The following is a 19,715-nucleotide window of genomic DNA, read 5'->3' as shown; positions in this document are numbered from 1 at the left end:
TATTTGATGAATTATACTCTTTCCAATTAAGATTATTCGACTCATTGTCACATTTGGAAATACCTATGCAGCCAATCTTCCTTTGACTGTAAAAAAAGTATGCATTTTTGGATGAAAAATAATTTTTAGACAAAGGGTTTTAAGAAAAAAAGATGCAGAAGAAATTATTCTTTCATTAAATAGAAGGTTGGATGCAAAAGTAGTTTCTAAAGTGAAGATTATTATTCTACAATTCCATTTCCATAACAAAATGTTGTTTAAATATAAGAAGATAAGATTATTGTTTGATCGTTTGTATTGGGAGTAAAGCACCACTTTGTATGTGTGTTATTGGAGGCCTTCCCTCTCTCTCCCTCAGTCTGTCTCTGCCATTGTGTGGTAGATGCAGTTGTGTAGGCACTGAATTCAATTTAGCTTGTCTTGGTTGTTGCTCTGATCTTCGTGCGTAGATCTGCTTATGTAACATGTAGCAGAGCCAGACAGAAATATGCCTTCAGAACTCTAAGCAAACCACTTATGGGTATTTTTGTCCTTTTTTTCTGCCCCCAAATTTTGGCTTCCATTGTCTGTTGGGGATGTCTTCCACTCAGTTATCTCTTTGAATATCCAAAAAGGTCCTTTAACTCAAGATTTGATGAAGATTGAACTGGATTAAAAATTTGTGGACCCACACAATGGAATGTGGATGCTGTAACCTTTCTACCTTCTCCTAAATGTTTTGTTGTTTTCAGATATAGCAAACTACAAATACTTCTTGTTTTAACTTGTCTTATTTTCTCACTAGAAAAAGACAATAACATTAGCTATAGATGACTGTGAAACCCTCTTGCCTTGGTTTCTCAGCTGTGTCTTGCCTTTGTCACTGTGTCTCACCTTCCGCTGTGCCCATATTTCCATGTTTCTTCCTTGTCAGCACAGATCTTCCTGATATGAGATTTCAAAATATGACCTAGAGATGAATCCCTCTCTTTCTGTTTATACTTGTTCAAAATTCAGAATCAAAGCAGATCTTTTCTCAACTTAACTATTTTAGTTGTTATGTGTTTGTTCTTAACGGCATAGAACTAAAAGGCTTCCCTTTGAACTTACCATGTTCTCTGAAAGAGAAGCAGCATATCAGGGCAGAGAAGAACATGGGTTCTGAAGCTGGTCTGTTTTGGTTCAAAGTCTTGAACCAACACCAACTACCTGTTGATCTCAGGCAAGTTACTTAACTTCTCTGAGTCTCAGTGCCTTCATCTCTGAAGATAGGGATACTGAGTGCCTACTTAATGCAATTATATTGAGGATGCTCTCAGTCACAGTATATAAAGTTTCTAGGACAATAATTGAAAAAAAATAGTAAGTGCTCAAAACATACAGGTCCTTTCTATCATCTATTTCACTAGTTTTCCAGGAACTATGCACAAAGTCTTTTGGCCTGGGGCTTTAGCTCTCTGAGTACTCTGCATTCAGCTGAAGCAAGTGCTTTCAGCCTTTCAGCCTAGATCACTGATGAGTGAGAAACATTATTAAGATAATGAAATTTCCTAAATTTTAAGTCCACGTCTAGCAATCTGAGCTTATCAAATCAGTAGGTATTCTGAAGAAGAGCCCCTTTTGTAGCCATTTTGAAAGATTGGGTAAGACCATTTGTGATTAAGATGATGCATTCAGTTGACTTTTGGGTCTGTGGGCTGTGCTAGGTGAAATAGTGTAGAATCTTAGAGGCAGAAGGAACCTGGAAAACTGCATCACTGTTTCCCTGTTCTCCCGTGTCTGTGATCTCTAGAACTCTCTGTAACATGGAGGAGCTGTCTGGACGTGGAGAGGACCACACTCAGAGCAGCCTTCCCATTATCAGCTAGCCTTCCTGATGAGCTCCATGGTCCCCCTTCTTTTGAATTCCCCATCTGCCCACCCTCTAATGTCAACTCCAGACTCCACGGTAAGGACGACAGGGTCTGCCCTCAGCCATCCAATTACCTTGGCTTTATTTCCAAGTGCTTATGTGAATAGTGACCACAAAGGAAGAAACGGCCATGATCTGCAGGACTGACATTCGGACCTCTCCATTCTTCCCACACCTTATTTGCAGATGCTTAAATTTAGATCAGATTGTTTCATCAAACTTGCTTATGGTAAGTGCCCTAACCTTCATAGTTGTCCTGACACACTATGAACACCCATCCATTTTGAACTCTATTATTAGAAAATAAAAATAAATAAATTGGGCTTCCCTGGTGGCGCAGTGGTTGAGGGTCTGCCTGCCGATGCAGGGGACATGGGTTCATGCCCTGGTCCGGGAAGATCCCACATGCCACAGAGCAGCTGGGCCCGTGAGCCATGGCCGCTGAGCCTGTGCGTCCGGAGCCTGTGCTCCGCAACGGGAGAGGCCACAACAGTGAGAGGCCTGCGTACTGCAAACAAACAAACAAACAAATAAATAAATAAAAATTGTTTTAAAATGTTAGACTACTTACACATGTGATGAAACACTGAAAGTCCCCTGCTGCCTGAGAGGCTGTCTGGTCATCAGTTAAGCAGAAAATGTAAAAGACTTTTGAAGAGCACCTAGTATTTTCCATTCTCCTTCCCCTTCACCTTGATGCCATAGCATATGGTTCTGGGTTGCTCTTTTAAATGCACAGATCAGTTTTGGTACTCAAAATCACAGAAAAAAAATTAACAACTCTCTCTTGAGGGAAACATTTTGGCACAGATCAAAAACTGCTTTTTTGTATATTATACTCAGAAGCCCTCAAGGAGCTACCGGTAAGACCAAAATGTAGTCGGTTGTAGCAATGCTGAGAAGAAGGAAGTGAAAAACATAGGGCATAGATTTTTTATGTGGAACTCTCCCATGTAAAGGCAATTTTGTCTAGTCTAAAATTAATGCATCTTCAAATATGCACGATTATTCAAGCACAGTGGGGCAAAAACACTGATTGTATGAACCATTAAGAGAGCTGTAATCTGGACGACTTTTTTCCGACAAATTATACCTATGGAATGTTTAAAATCATTCATGTGGTAGAAGACGGTTGACTTAACACAGCCAAAATATGCAAATAACTGAAGGACTGTGGGATTCTTTTATTTAAAGATTTTTGTGTCAGATGGACTGTCTTAGACCACAAATTCATTCTTCTAATCCCCTCTTTACCCTGCCCTGGGCAAATATTTTTTAAAAAACTATATTTGCCAATGTTCCGTTTCAAAATACACACTACTTAACTTTCACTTGGTAAATTGCAAACCCTTGAATCTAGAACCACCCACAGCTATCACGGGGTTTCAGCGTCTAAGGCGCCCTCAGTGGTTCTTTTTCACAACTCCCTAGCTTGGCCAGGGCATCTTTCTCTTTTATCCCTTCTTATCTCTTTCTCTGGTTCCCTTTCATTTTTCTTCTGCATGCCTTCTTTGTATTCTTCACAATATCTACTAGACAAGCAATAAATACATTGAAGGGCAAAAACAATAAATAACACCCAAAAGAGAAGACACACAGACATACGGAAGTCAATACAATAATGTCAATATATTCACACAGAAAAGATTGAAAGCCTTTTTCACCCTAACAGGCAACCAAAGATAAAATTGCTGACATTCTGTGCTTCTAGTCCACATGCATAGATATAGAAATGCTTTTGAAATTCAAGGGCATATAGAGATGAAGGAGGAAAAAAAGAAAGATTTGGTGGTAGAGTGTAGTTTTTCTTTTATAAAATCTAGACTTTCTAGTTCATTAGATTGAGCCGTATGAAATTGCCATTTTTATAGATCAGAATAGTTGAATATCAGGAATTATTTATGGATCAACCTAATAAAATTAACATACTCATGGAAAACTGTTTCTATCCACAAAGATAGAAGGCTGCATCTCCAGAACAAGTAAACCACAGGCAGTTAGCAGCAACTAGCATGTTATTTCAGGGTAACCATCATTATCTTCCCTGTCAAGGGTAAAATCATATGAGGAAAGACTTCTCTATAACACGCCAAATCTTCCATCACGGAATGGAACGGTGCTCCTTTGCTTTTCCGTTTTTCTTGCACATACTTGAAGCTTAGTTTGGAATCCAAGGCAAGAAAGATAGTTTTGCTGAGGCAGCAACGAGAAGATGAGTGAACCTGGGAAACCCCTACCTGGAAAATGAGCTTTCTGGAGCCCAGGGAGACTTTAATTAATGTTAATGGAGAAACCTCCTTCAAAACCTAATTAAGCACTTAAATGTGTTCTTAATGATCTCTGCTCCCTGAGTCCGGGTGCAGAGAGGGGAATTGATTTAACACCAGGAATAAAAATATAGTGTGCATGGGTTCAGTCTGCTGCTTTTTCTGTGGAAGCTTTGCTCTCTCTTGGTAAACAAGCTTTCCTCCAGATTTCTCATGCACTGTGAAGCGCCTGTGGGCCCCTTGCCCCACCCTCTTGAACTGTGCAATGGAAAGGTTAGCAGCTGAGCTAAAGGCATCCCTGGGTGCATAATAATAGTTATATAAAGCACTTTTAAAATACAAACAGATTTTGAATGCCTGATTATGCTACAGGTGTTGTGCGTCCCCCAGCATGAGAAATGATCTGACACTCTCTTTATCACAGGGCCAATGTGATGAAAATTCCCTGTCCCCAGGGAGAGAAGGGCTTCTCCAGCAGCACGTGGGCCCCACCATCATGATTCATATTGATTTTAGATGAGCATGTATTTCTCATGATATAGTTCCTCGTTGCAAATTTTTAAATGAAATCCAAAATGAATATGCTCACCTAGGTTTACTATTATTTCTCAATATTTGAGTATATGTGTCTAAAGTATGGTTTCTGTTTTATCTGAGGTATCTCTGGTTCAAATAGTATTATTCTGGGAGCTAAAGGCAAAACAATATTAGAAAATACTATAAAACAGTCACATGACAGAGCTTCTATGAAGCTGGTAGGCTTGAACCATACAAGATAACCAACTGGCAGAAGAGAACCTTACTAATTGAAATGGAGGATTTTCAGGCAGACAAACAGAAGCATCATCTACCAAGTCTCCAGAACCCCTCCACTTGTATCTTACCCTCTATGTTTGATGTTGTTTCAAAGAACAAAATAAACAACTCAAAAGGACTGAATTCTTTTTGGTGTATGTTTGAGCTAAACATGGCAATAGATCACAATGAAAGGTTTATGTCATAGCTTCGCCCCCCAGGCAGAGGTATACATTTAACTTACAGGTCTTTTTTTCCCTGTGATGATGGGGTTGCCTTTCCTTGTCTGATTTCCCTCATTTGCTCCCTCTCCTCACACTGAGTTCTCCTCACCGTTCTACCTCTAGGAGATGCAGGATCTTCTAAGATCATAAGAGAGACGTTGGACGGGCTGATTGCACTGAATTACTGTCATCTTGGCAATAAGGAGACTATTTCAGCAGAAGGAGAGGAACAATGTTCACAATCCCATGCTGCCTCCTCACCTTGTATTATATATTTTCCAAACAGCCTATAATAGATTGTAGCTGCCATTAACCTTCTTTGAGATTAAGCTTCATTGATATCACTGTTTAGCTAAATTAACCAAAAAATGCAGGTTAATCAATAATGGTACCACTCTTTTTACCAGTGTATCTGGCCTAGGCCCTTCACACAATACTTAGTAGATGTTGGTGGAATGACCAAGTTAATAAAAAAGGCAATTCATTACTTCTACCAGTATGTTATGTTATACGTAAAGAGCTTGCATTGTGAAACAGGGGCTTTGCCATCACATACCATCAGCAAAGTCTTATTAGATTTGATTGTATTTTATTTTTCCTTACATATATTTGGTTATTTTGTCCTTCCTAAGACCTTAGGAGGTTGGTATTACTAACGGAAGCTCAAATAAATAAGCTAAGTGCAAATAAATGCACATCTTCAACCCATCACATGTAATAAGTGACATTGCTCATGGCTTCCCTTGGATCCTTGTCACTTGAAGGGCTCTTGTCTCTCCATTGTATATTCTTTTCCATTTCATTGTCAATCTCATCATGTAAAACTTGCATGTATTGGCAGTGGGGAGGGGGATGGTGACAGTTTCAATCATACCTATGTTTTTGTCTATCAAGACGTGAAAATTACCAGTACTATGCAAACTTGAATGATGTAATGGAGAAGATGTTTCAGAAAAGCAATGTGCTCGAATTTTAACTTAAAGTGATCATTAAGAATATTTGATCAGAAGGTCCGAATTCATTCATAATGATGTTTAAAAGTTTTTGGCTGGCATGGTATTTACCAAACATCTTTCTTGGAAGGAGTTTTACACACCTGTGTCTTGAACATCTTTAGCTTACAATAATCTAACCCATTCAATAGCTCTTCATAGATCAAGGCACAGTGCTAGACACAGAGGGCTCTCTACAAGCTTCAAATAAAGCACAGTCTTAATGAAGAGTCTCGTCTGTGACAAACTGCCTCAACACTACCAATTTCAAAGGAGAAACTGAGGCAACCAAAAAGCAGGTGTGGCCTGATTCACAGCCAGTCAGAACTGCAGGATTTGGAGGCAATTGCATTGTTTGCTGGAGGGTGAGATGGTCATACTTTTTCTACAAAAAATATTGGAGAAAAGTTTATACACAAGTACAAGTCTATATAGAAGTACACAACACCTGTGTTTAGTGAAATGGAAGATATAGAGAGAGTGATTGGAGCTTTGACTCAAACAGGAAGAGAATTGTTGGCAATGAATGATACATAACCTCAGAGAATTTTATGTGCTGCTCTGTTGGCATGTTGAGTTGCTCAGTCTATACTTTTAATTTATTTTGCCAAAGAAATCTCCTGAAATGATGTAATACAAGAATGTCTACATACAACATGTACAGTGACACATGAGCCATGTGCTTTGGTGAATGTAAAATATCTAGCAGTCATCATGCAGATCCCATAGCTGAATGGCTGGGTGCGTGGGATCTGAAACTAGCCAGAAAATATCCAGCCTGTATTTAAATTCTGGCCCCTTGGCTTAGCTTGTTCACTTCAGTCAAGGATTTAAAGTTTCTCGGCCTCATTTTTTTCACATCTGTAAAAAAAAGGAGAAATATTACTATTTACTTCAGAGGTTTCTTGCGAAAATGAAAGGAGCTACTACATGTAATACTTTTATCAACAGTTTCTGGCACATAGTAAGTGCTGTGTAAGTATCAGTCATTACCATCTTTGCTTTTCTTAAGATGTTGCATTTGTAAGACCTGAAATCACCTATTTGTTATAATCATCATTCTATTCCTTCAGATTGATAGCAATGATGAGAAGTCAGGAAACTGATGTTAACATTTTTCAGACTGTAGGTCTTTGAAATTCAAGTATCAGGCTCTTATGTTTTGTTACCTCTCACTTTATTCCACAGTGAATGAATGACTTCTCACATGTGTACTATGTGAAAGAAACAGGTTATTGGCGAAATTTTCACTGGAAGGAAGCAATTTCCATCTAAATGTTTACAAATTCCAATAAATATGCAATTAAACTTGTTTTGATCTTGTAACAGAAGACAGATATTTTCTGGCTGAAACTGATTTTAAACAATGGAAAAGCATCTTAAATTCTAAGGAATAAAATCAAGCTATAATTTTGCCAGCATTTTCTGATTTCTTGACTTGATGTCATACAAATAGCACTGCTTTCTGATCTCTCTTACCCAGTGTGTCCTCTCTAGTCTGTTATTCTGGCCTTGGTTTGTGTTTAAACTTGGGCTCTCCCTGTGATAAATCATCCCTCCCCACTCACTGACCCTCAAGAAAACAACTTTTATGAAGGGAACTGAATGCTGTAAAGGCCCTTGGAGTTGTAATTCTATGCAGAGAGAAACGTAAGGAGTGTTCATGGCTGTGGGAAGTAGTCAGGTGTTTTTATTTTGAACTTAAAAGAAATAGCTCTGTTCCAAGTCCACTGTAAGAGGAAAGGCAGAAGGTATTTTTTCCTTGATATGATAATGGGATCTGGCCAACTGTAGAGAAAATGTGTGTGTGTCTGTGTATATCTCAGTATATCTGTGTGTGTGTCTGTGTGTCCCTGTATGTATGTGTGTGTCTTTGTGTATGTCTCTGTGTGTGTTTGTGTGTATGTCTGTGTATGTGTGTCTGTGTGTGTCTGTGTGTGTATGTCTCTGTGTGTGTCTGTGTGTGTCTGTGGGTGTCTGTGTGTATGTCTCTGTCTCTGTATGTATGTCTCTCTGTGTGTCTGTGTGTCTCTATAGTATGTCTGTGTGTGTCTGTGTGTGTGTGTGAATGTGTCTATGTGCGTGTGTGAATGTGTGTGTCTATGTGCGTGTGTATGTCCGTGTGTGTGTCAGAACCCTTTATAAATAAATATTTATGGAAGGGAAATATGCTAAAATTGTAAAAGGACAGAGTGAAAAATGCATAGCAAGTACAGTTTCAAAGATAAACAATTTGGTGTCAGTTCTGTATAATTTAATAGTTGAATAAATGTTCACATGATAAAAGAGAAAGAGAGAGCAGCGAGGCTTTAGGACCAGGACTAGGAGAAGTAGCTTTCTGATTGGTGGTAGCTGTTAGTTCAAGTGACAGGCAATAGTTTCCAGACATAATTCTGGCTCTTTTCTCATTAACGGTAGTATTACTCATGTCACCAGTGCTTGGAGTTTTGAGCATGTGTTAATAAGATCACAAACACTGTGATCCTTTGCTGTATTTAAAATCTTTCACTCTAGACTAAAACAGCAGTTGCTGAACTCTCTTCTTGAGATGAAGCGAAGTACACAGTGTTGAAAATGTTCAGATCTCCAAAGCTTATCCCCAGAAGACCCAGGAACCATCCACATAAACTATCAGAAGTTAGTATTTGTTTACACGTGAAGTCTGTGGGGTACAATGAAACACATTTTGCTCAGGGTAGAAGTGCTGGGTAAAATGACCTGAAATCTCAGCCTGGCTTTACTGTATTCTGCTGTGGGATTTTGGCCAAATTGCTGGAATTCTCTGAATCTTAATTTTCACCTTATTAAAACTGGAATACTCACACTCACCTCATGTAGACAGTGCACTGATACCTAGGTGAAGAGCTGAGTACAGGCATACCCCAGTTTTACTGCACTTCATTTTAATGTGTTTTTTTACAAATTGAACCTTTGTGGCAGCCCTGCGTCCACCAAGGCTATTGGCACCACTTTTCCAAAAGCACTTGCTCACTTCATGTCTCTATGTCACATTTTGGTAATTCTAATAATTTGTCATTACTATTATATTTGTTATGGTGATCTGGGATCAGTGATCTTTGCTGTTTTTATCATAATTTTTTTGGGGACCCACAAACCGTGTCCATATAAGATGGCCAAATTAACTGAAAAATGTTGTGTGTGTTCTGACTTCTCCACTGGCCATTTCCCATCTCTCTCCCTCTCCTCAGGCCTCCCTATTCCCCGAGACAAAACACTATGGAAATTAAGCTAATTAATAACCCTAGAATGGCCTCTAAGTGTTCAAGTGAAAGGAAGAGTCACGCATCTCTCACTTTAAATCAAAAGCTGGAAATGTTTAAGCTTAGTGAGGAAGGCATGTTGAAAGCTGAGATGGGCTGAAACCTAGTCCTTTTGTGCAAAACAGCCAACTTGTGAATGTAAAGGAGAAGCTCTTGTAGGAAATTAACAGTCTACTCCAGCAAACACACAAATGATAAGAATGTGAAACAGCCTTAGTGCTGATATGGAGAAAGTCTGAGTGGTCTGGATAGAAGATCCAACCAGCCACAACGTTCCCTCAAGCCAAAGCCTGATCCAGAGCAAGGCCTCATCTCTCTTCAGTTATGTGAAGGCTGAGAGAGGGGAGGAAGCTGTGGAAGAAAACTTGGAAGCTAGCAGAGGTTGTTGGTTCATGATGTTTAAGGAAAGAAGCCATCACCATAACATAAAAGTTCAAGGTGAAGCAGCAAATGCTGATGTAGAAGCTGCAGTAAGTATTTGCAGAAGATCTTGCTAGAGAATTAATAAAGGTGGTTACACTAAATGACAGATTTTCAGTGTAAACAAAACAGCCTTATACTGGAAGAAGATGTGACCAAGACTTTCATAACTAGAGAGGAGAAGTCAATGCCTGGCTTCAAAGGTTCAAAGGACAAGCTGACTCTCTTGTTAGGGGTTTATGCAGCTGATGACTTTGAACTGAAGCCAATGCTCATTTATCATTTTAAAAATCCCAGGGTCCTTAAGAATTACGCTAAACTACTCTGCCTGGGCTCTATTAATGGAACAAAAAGCCTAGATGACAGTGCATCTGTTGACAACATGGTTTACTGACTACTTTAAACCCACTCTTGAGACCTAATGCTCAGAAAATAAATATTCCTTTCAAAATAGTACTACTCATTTATAAGGCACCTGGTCACCCAAGAGCTCTGATGGAGATGGACAATGGGATTCATGTTGCTTTCACGCCTGCTAACACAACATCTGTTCTGCTGCCCATGGATCAAGGAGCAACTTCAACTTTCAAGTCTTATTTTTTAAGAAATTCATTTTGTAAGGCTGTAGCTTCCATAGATAGTGATTCCTCTGATCGATCTGGGCAAAGTCAATTGAAAACCTTCTGGAAAATATTCACCACCAGAGATGCCATTAAGAACATGTCGTGATTCACAGGAAGAGGTCAAAATATCAACATCAAAAGGAATTTGGAAGAAGTTGATTCCAACCATCATGGATGACTTTGAGGGGTTCAAGACTTCCGTGGAGGAAGTAAGTGCACATGTGGTGGAGATAGCAAGAGAACTAGGATTAGAAGTGGAGCCTGAAGATGGGACTGCACTGCAGCCATCTCATGATCAAACTTGAGAGAATGAGGAGTTGCTTCCTATGGATGAGCAAAGAAAGTAGTTTCATGATCTAGAAACAACTCCTGGTAAAGACGCTCTGAAGACTGTTGAAATGACAATGGAAGATTTAAAATAGTGCATCAACTTAGTTGAGAGTGGTGGCAGGGTTTGAGAGGATTGACTCCGGTTTTGAAAGCAATTCTACTGTGGGTGAAAGGCTATCAAACAGCATTGCATCCTACAGAGAAACCGCTCGTGAAAGGAAGAATCAAAGGATAGGCAGACCTCAACGTTGTCTTCTTTTAAGAAACTACCACAGCCATCCCAGCCTTCAGCAACGCTGCCCTGATCAGCCAGCAGCCACCAGCACAGAGGCAAGACCCTGCAGCAGAAAAGGCTGAAGGATCAGATAAGGGTTAACACTTTTTAGTAATAAAATATTTTTAAATTAGGGTATGTACCTTATTTTTTTAGACACAATGGTACTGCACACTTAGTAGACTACAGTATAATATAAACATAACTTCATATGCACTGGGAAACCAAACATTTCACGTGGCTCATTTTATTACAATACTTGCATATGGGGGTGGTCTGGAACCGAACCCACAGTATCTCCTAGGTCTGCCTATGTAGTAAATAGTTCTTATCTGCCCCCCTCCTTGCTGTCTTCCTGCTGTCCTTTTCCCTCCCTTCTTCCCTGTCCTGTATCACAGGCACACTGACCCCCACTCCAGTCCCCTCTCTGACATGCCACGTCACTCCCTGTCTTGACCGTCCCCTTCTCTTCTCCAGAACCGCCAGCCACCCTCAGTCATCACTGACCTCTGCTTTCTCCAAACCAAAGCACCCTGATGGTAACACACTGCCTACCACGTCTTGCCTTGTCTCCTTTAATTTGACAGGACTATTTTGGGGGCCAGGGAAAATGTCTCATAATGACATTTTTAACCTGCCCTCCACTGTCAGGCCAATAGTCGGCTCTCAGTAAATAGCTTTGGATGGATTGAACGATACCTTTGAAGCCAAGGTTGGTAGAAATCAGTTAGCTCTTCCTGCAATATGATAACTGGCTGCAGCTTTGTTCTAATGAGAATTTTGAAGTGTTCACTCTGTCACATTTTAAAGCTATAAACTCTAAGAGGCTCACTGGCACTTTTCTGGCTGTGATCCCGTTTATCTAAGGACCAGGTGTAAATAAATAGCATGTTTCAATGGCCACATGACACACCACACTGCTGCATCCCCAAGGCGCTGGTTTGCACATAGTCTCCATAAGGAGCTGTCATCTCTCCTGTCCCTGCTCCCCAAGAACAGGATGTGTCAGGATAAAGCAGAAACCATAATGATAGCTGTTGAGCTTGGACTTGGTGATGACAGAATCAGAAGCGCTCCTTCACATCTGGGAGAAAAATAAAGAACGCAAAGAGTCCACTCAACCAGGGGGCGGCAACACCTGCTTTGAGCGAAGATATTATTATTGTTTTACTTGACAACTCTTATGCCTCTGATATTGTAAAGTGGGGTGTCATCATGTATGATTCATACAGAAATGTCTTGACTGTATTGCAAAGAGGTAGAAAATTTAGATATATACCCAGAGCATGTTATACTCTAGCTCTGTAAGACTGTGTAAAATTATCAGATTGTTAGATAACTAATTTTCCTTTATTACTGCAAGTTTTCCATATTGTACTTTGGGTTCTATGAGAAAGTTATTCCTTAACTTTCTTTAGACTTTTATTGGATATTTCTATTAAGTGAGAGGCAGTTATAGGCAAGTCCCATTCTATTGACTTGTATGAAAAAAGTGAATACAGCTGCACTTTTTAGTGAATGTACTGATTACTTATTGTTGTTCTGCTGAATACATTGGTATTTTCTAAACATACTCTAGAGTGTGGATTATAACACTCATTCATTTATTAATCAACTGCTCCATGAATTCCCATGTGAGTCCTCCCAAATCAGGGGACTCTACCATATTGACTCTCCCATTTCCTTGATGAATACATGCTTAAGACTAGTCTCAGGTTTATCTACAGACTCACTTCCATTTCTTCCTTCAGAAGGTTGATTTCCTACTTTTTAAACCCCTTTCAACCTTCTCAACTTGCTTAACGTATGGAGCCCCAAACTGAATTTATATCAAAGTGCTTCCTCACTGCCTTTTTAAAACTATCAACTCTAATAGGATCATGGGCACTTTGATGATAGTTAACACAGACCACGTTAAATACATAGTGTATCTAGAGGACCGTGTGATATATAATACTGCTGCGTTTCCAAGGTATTGTTTGGCTGATAGTCTACAAGGAAACTGTCATTTATCCCTGTCTTTCCCAATTCTAGAAAAGGCTGTTGAGAAAACATTATGTCCACCCATCGTCGACACACAGAAGTGGTTTCCATGAAAGAACTTCCTTCCTTTCTTTTTTTTTAATAGAATCATTTATTATCTTGGACTTACAGTGTTATTAAAATGCTGACCATATTTCCTGAGTCCTCTTGTTCACTTCACACCTGAATTTTTCCAAAGTTATTCCATGCCCGTCATCTTTAAAGCTTTATCTGCGGTGCACAGACCCAGGGTTTTGAGGGCTTCTTTGTACTGTGTAAATGATATGGTGCTCTCATTCAAGAAGCCCATCACCTCAAACACAGCTGAGTGTTACAGTTATCCATAACGGAAGGGAAAGTCATGCCTCATATTTTGGCAATTCTCAGCCGTTCCAATATAGATATTAAATACTCTCTTGGTTTTTCAAGCTGGAAAAAGAGGAGGGCACTGGTGAGATATTCAGCAACTCCATGATCAGATGTTTTGCGAAATAATTCCTGGCCTCACGCTGCCTCTGCTGCTGGCCTCCATCACTCCCCATCAGGCCCTTGCCGACCCTCCTTCTTCCCCGAGCCCCACGCGCACACTTCCTGACAGCTTGTTCCCTAACATGAGCTTTTAATTCACCTATTTCTATCACTAGGAATATTCATTTTTGGAAGTACAATAGAACTGTTTTGGAAAGGGATGCGGTAGTGTAATCTGTCCTCCAGAAACTTTTTGCCATGATCCCAGCCAAAGCAGCTTGTCCATTTCCGACGACAAGGCCAGAGCAAATTCCACCCTTGGCAGCTCTGTGGGCCTCCTCTGAGTCCCACCCATTGAACCTTCTCTTTGTGTGGAAATCCTTCTCTGCTTGGAACCCTAGTCCATGTTGTGTCTCAGCACCTAAAGCACAGTGTCTGCTTGGAAAGAGAGGTTCAATCATGAAGTGCGCTTTTAAAAGTTTCTTTCTATAGGATTTATTTGTCCTCCGATAAGGGAGTTTGCTGATACCTCAAAAGGAGTCCATAGGATTTAATGTCTTGGAAGCACATCAGGGTTCATGGTTGGAGTCTGCTCTGTGCAGGATCTCAGAGCCAGGTGGACTCGCTCACATGAACCAAATCACCCGACATAGCTGTGCACCTGAAGCCCATGGTGCGAATTTCCAAGGACAGGTCTATGGACAGTCCATTTCTCCCAGGTACACCCAGAGCACCAGGAATACAAAAGTGCACAAGGCCCCTTTACAGGAGCCTAGAAAGGGAAGCAGACAAGCAAAGAGTGTCGCCTTCAGTGTGAATCCATAGGAAGCGAACATTCCAGAGGCTTTCGGGGGTGGGTTTACAGATCAGGGGCAGGTGGTTTACAGATGAGGTCACACAGGACGGGTAGGAACCCCTCAGGCTGAGGGCTGTGTGAGCGAGGCGAAGCGGAAGCAGGGGTGCAGGGCTGCTGAGGACGAGGCCCGTTTAGGAATGCTGCATGTCACCTTCCACAGCCACAGCGCACAGACTGAGGATGGGGGTGGAGGGTCAGAGGCTGGAGCACTCAGCAGGGTGAGGTCACAAAGCTCAGTGTCCTTTAAGGAGTTTGAACTTTTCCCTGAGTGCTGTGGAGAGGCCCTGGATGATGTAAAGTGAAGTGGTGACAGAATCAAATCAGCCCCACAAAGGTTACCCTAACTGCCCGGTACAGACCAGCATGGAGGAGGAGATCAGGACTGAAGGCACAGAGACCCATCTGTGGATGCGTCGTCTAGGTGAGCGATGGGAATGGCTGGGATAATAGTGTCAACAGAAATCAAGATACTTGGAGCCTTGATATTTAGGACGTAGGCTCGTAGGACCTGGGGATAAAGTGGTTGGGGAGAGAGCAGAAGGGGACATTGGGGGTGACTCCCAAATTTCTCTCATCTTGCTTCTCCCGAAGAGAAGATGCTGAATTCCACTCTGGACTTGCAGAGGCTGAGATGCTAAAAAGCGTGGAAACAGAAGCATGTAGGACACAGTTTATAGACAGATCAGGTGAGAGAGAGAGAGAAAGAGGGGTGCCCTGGAAATAACGATTTAGGCATCACTGTTTTAAAGACCAAGTTGAATCATCAGAGTGGATGATTGCCACGAAAGACTGTGCAGAAGAAAGTTTAGAACAGAAGCCTGAGTGACACCAACATTTTGGGGAGTGGCAGAGGAAACAAACAACAATCACAACAAAACAACCAATGAAGTAGTGGCTGGCAGAATAGGAGGAAGCCCAGTATAAATGGATTCTCGTAATCACGGGGGCCAGCGTTTCAAGAAAGAGTTTCATCAGCAGCGCTCATTGCTGCCAAGAAGTCAAATAAGAAAATAGCTGATTTTAGCAGCTGGGTTTATCACCACAGAGACCAGGTTGCTTAGAGAGAACACGTTTCTGTGCAGTAGTTCAGGCTGACACAAAACCATAGTGAGATGAGGAGGAGAAAGAAGATGAAACAAGGATGTCATTAACTCAGACAATGCAGGAGGTATACAGTAAGTCCCCTACACACAAGCCTTCAAGTTGCAGACTTGATGGGAACGTGTATTCGCATGTCCAATCACATAAGTTAGTTCACGTGTCATACATTGTCACGTGTCTGCATCCTCTACAAGTGGTTGTGCTTTTGTGTACTTTAGCACAGTACAGTATAGAATACAGTAGTACAGTATCTTTATTTCAAGCCCAGGATGTCCGGAAGCAAGCCTAAAAGCAGTGGTGATGTAGCTGGTACTACTGTACTTTTTGAGGTACTGTACTGTAAGATTTAAAACGTTTTCTTTATTTTTTGTTTGTTTTTTATGTATTACTTGTGTGAAAATTATTATAAACCTATTACAACACAGTACTATATGGCCGATTGTGTTAGTTGGGTACCTAAGCTAACTTCATTGGACTTATGAACAAATTGGACTTAACGAAAGCGCTCTCGGGATGCAACTCATTTGTATGTGGGGACTTACTGTGTTAATGAGGAAGAGGGGAAAGAAGAAGCTGGCTTCCTGTGTGCCCCGGACAGTGCAGGAGACACACTGACAAATTCTTCCCTGGTTTCCTTCGTTTCCGAGATCATCATTGGAAGGTAGCATCCTCTATTCAGGAAACCTTCAAGAGTTGATTTGCTTTTTGTCACCGTTGCCATCACATGTCTGTGGGCCTCCAGGTATCGCACGCGACAAGCAGGTGGAGCCGGGCTGGCCCTGCCTTTTTCAGACGGATTACCTCTCCTGAAGGGACTGAGCCTAGGGTGGTGGTGAGAATGGATTGGGTGAACCTAAAAACATAGGGCGGTGCCAGGAAGCAAGGGCCGTTCTGAAGTTCGGGGGATTAGACCAAGTGTTCTAACAGGACCCACGAAGTGGGTCACCAAGAGAAAACAGGAAGGCATTTGCATTCGACACAGGAAATGGAGCCAAGATGCAGCCCCACAGGACAAGGTGTGCTGACATTGTAAGTCTTTGGCGGATCAAGGAGCCTGTCTCCTTACACTGTCCATCTCTGAATATTCTTCCTCAGATGACCTGGCGCATCCTCAAGCAGGGATTGTTTTCTTGCTTCCCTCTTAAAATATGGCAGTATTTCCATTTTCTGGGTGCCACGTGTGCTTTAACCAGACACTGACACAGAGCTAAGGAAAGACGCTCAGATATACGCATATGAACATTTCTTTCGACCTCCTGCCCCACTCACAACTGTAACAACATGCCTTGTGCATCAAAGTGCACTAGCCCGAGGCGGTCGCCACCGCAGACTGCTGCTTACGTAACCAGCGATTTCAGCCCCGCACGCTCCAGACACACGCCACTCACGCATTAGAGCTGCCAGGGAAGAGCCTCAGAAAACGCATCAACACGTGGTATACATGTAAGAAGAGTAAGCCCTTAGTAATTCTTGGGGGAAAAGGGAAAACGAGCTTCTAATTTGAAGATGACGACCATGGTCCATACCTGACATTTTTCTTAATAATAAAAAATTATAACCGACATATTTTTTCAGCCAGCTAACATATATTTGCAATATAAATTGGTTTCCTTGCTCTAAAACGTGAATATAGATTCTGGGGGAGGGCGGCAAGTATACTTAAAAGAAATGAGAATCCAAGCCCCTATGGGAAAAATACGAATCTGGGGCATTTTGTGAAAGGCTCTATGGGAGGTGAGCCATGGTCATGAGACCCGGTGCGTGCTGACATCACACTGGTGCATGATGACGTCACTTGTAAGGAGGAGCCTGAAAAACATGATTATTCAGGGCACTGGGTATAACCCGTAATGAACAATATTTCTAGCCACATAAAGCATCCCCATCCTAGAGTCCCGTAGCTTAACATCCCTTCCCGTCATCAGGGAATAGAGACCCCTCGCTCAGTCTGTCTCCTGGGATTTTCCTCTCAACCATGCTTGTGCCATTACAACCAGAACTTTCCTGAAAACTGAGAATTATCTTTAAAAATAAAAAAACTAGTCTTCATCGGGAATCTGGAAATGAGTTCAGTAGACCACAGCTCCCTGGGATCTCCCCTCCTGTCCTCACACCTTCAGTTAGGCCCACAAAACCGAGGGGATTTGTAAAGTGATGTTGGTGCAGAGAAGACCCAGAAATCAGCCCGGGGATGGGGTGTGATTATTACAGCCACTGCGCAGAATTTCAAGGGGAGGTTTGGAAAGTGCAGATCTGGGGTGAAGTGATTTGTAAAAAAGAAAAAAAAGGTACGTTAGAATGAATCTGTTGATGCCTTCCCAAGAATGTGCTGTGTTATTAAAACAACATCCAAGAAGGCAGGGGTTTGAGGTTGCCATCAGCTGTGATCTTCCTAGGCCTCAGTTCTCACTTTAAAATGTGAGGCTTAGCTAGAGGATCCCTAGGACCTTTCCACTCTGAACTGCCACCCCTCCCCTCGAGGACTCCAGAGACCCACCTTTTGTCAGGTGGTCATCACTTTCCGCTTCCTCTCAGAAGAGGTCCAGCTACCCCAGGGCCCAGTGAAGGAAGTGCCGGCCTGAATCCTGTCCACTTGCTACTATAATCTCTCTCTAACTCAGGTTCTTTATTTGTAAAATATTTCCCAAACCCATCTCAAGGGTTTCAGGGGGAAACATAAGAAATGAGAAAAAGCTCTGGGAGAAAAAGAGAAAATTGTTACCCAGCTATTAAGTAAAAATGTCATTCTTTTTTAGGCCATTTTAATAGTCTAGTCTGTTCCTTTTCTAGACGGTGGCTTGAGAGTATTTTCTATTGACTGTAGGATGGGCAGCTGTCAAGCAATGTGTTGTACCATCAGCAGTGATTTCCAAGGGGCAGGAGCAGAGAAGGGCTGGGGTGAGACGTCCATCACGAGCGTAGGTACCCGGCAGATGTAACTTCCACAGAGAGAGGAAAGTACAAGCCCCCCAGGAGAGATGGGGGTAAACGTAGTTGAACCCGTCATTTGGCATCAGAGACCTTAAACCTATTTTTGTTCCTTCCCAAAATTATTGTTTAGCATCAGATAATCGTTTATATTATTCAGTGACACCTAGAAAAGCGATGACTTAGTATGTCTCTCCATAGGACAAGGCTAAGCCATTATAAAAAAGATTTCTGGTCTTCCTTATACTACGGAGCTCTTATGAAAGAAGACAAGTGTATTCATTTGTCATCATGTGCTTTTCTCTGAAAATCCTTTAGGGCTTTTAAAAGTTAATCATCTTGTTTCTTTGGTTTTGTGCCACCACAGAACATCTAACTTTCTCAAACCCCCTCCCTCAAAAATAAAAGGGCGCCATTGGAAAGTATCTCAGAGCTGTTTATTTCTCTCCCTTTCCTGAAACAAGCATCCTCCTCACAGTATATTGGCAAGAGTTATCTTGATTCTGCTTGGATTCTAGATTGTCCACTTACTTCCATTGCTAATTATTATCCGTGTGCAAAGTGTGACCAATAGTTACCTTCTATGCGTGTGCTAAGAATTACATGGGGAAAAATGTATGTAACTTGCTTAGAACAGAGTGTGAAATTGATAAATACTCGCTATTACTCTTGCTATTATCGTCAGGTATTTATGATCTCTTAGTGTACCTTTAACGGTACACCGTCCACTTTTCCAGGGAGAACATAGGCGACAGAATCTTACCAGGCTAGTATTAACCTTAGAAACAGGTAAACAGAAGACATCAGAGCCAAGGGTCTGGGAAATACCTGAGTCACAGCCATCTGTATGGTGGATACTTTGCCATTGTTTTATTTGGGCCTAGTTTCAACTTGTTCCCTTATATTAGAAAAAGGCATTTTTTCAATATCTACTTTCCTAAATACCTACCAAAAACAAAGAGCTAGGTGAAGTCATAGTCCTTTCACATTTTATTAAATTAAGCAAATACTTATCGAATATTGATGCGGATCACAGTATCTAAAGGTCCAAGTTGCGGTTCTGATGTGGTTTCCTTCCTCGTTCTCCTCACCACACCACGACATAAAGTGTCTGATTTAGGTTGGGTGTTTCCCGGCTTTCGGACGATGAGATATTTAATGCATTTGATGTGAGTCATCAATTTAAATGCCCGCCCCTGCTTGTTCTGTGCCCTGGAGTTCAAGCTCTAACCAGCCGCCTCTG

General features: G+C 41.5%; 1 protein-coding gene across 2 annotated transcripts in view; it reads left to right on the top strand.

Annotated features, from left to right (window-relative positions):
• Positions 1-19,715, top strand: part of NALF1 (NALCN channel auxiliary factor 1) — a 587,545-nt gene that overhangs the window by 534,381 nt on the left and 33,449 nt on the right. The gene's annotated exons all lie outside the window — the stretch shown is intronic.

This window comes from Mesoplodon densirostris, chromosome 17 (genome assembly GCF_025265405.1).
Source record: "Mesoplodon densirostris isolate mMesDen1 chromosome 17, mMesDen1 primary haplotype, whole genome shotgun sequence".
Taxonomy (NCBI): domain Eukaryota; kingdom Metazoa; phylum Chordata; class Mammalia; order Artiodactyla; family Ziphiidae; genus Mesoplodon; species Mesoplodon densirostris.
This window is presented reverse-complemented; position numbering and strand designations above follow the sequence as displayed.